This window comes from Danio rerio, chromosome 14, assembly GCF_049306965.1.
Source record: "Danio rerio strain Tuebingen ecotype United States chromosome 14, GRCz12tu, whole genome shotgun sequence".
In the NCBI taxonomy this organism is placed as follows: domain Eukaryota; kingdom Metazoa; phylum Chordata; class Actinopteri; order Cypriniformes; family Danionidae; genus Danio; species Danio rerio.
Genome location: NC_133189.1, coordinates 34,866,679 through 34,867,122, shown reverse-complemented (window position 1 = coordinate 34,867,122; position 444 = coordinate 34,866,679).

Genomic DNA, 444 nt, shown 5'->3' with positions numbered 1-444 from the left:
GATTTACACATTATTGGAAATAGATATGCAGTCATTTTATTTCTGCTTTAGATATAGACAATTCTTGCTTTAATGTATGTACATCTTATCTATTAGGTCATATTCTTTTTGTATGAGTAATTCTCTGGTAATGCTTGATGTCCAAAATGCTCAAAATATGCTTAGTTTAAAAGTCATTTTAATTGAACAAAAGGTTTGTTCAAATGATGATGAAAATAATTAAGCAAATTGAAGTTCAAGCAAACTGTAATTAGAATGATTTTTTCTAACTGATAAACAATAAAAGCACTGCAATTTACATGACCAAAGAAAATGAAAACTGAAAACCAAACTAATAGCTAGGCAATAGAGTCAATGCATTGAAAATGACTCTTCTATAGCAACTCTACTAAGATCTCCTTATAAGTCTCATTTTGCATTTTCAGCGCTGTATTTGTAACTATT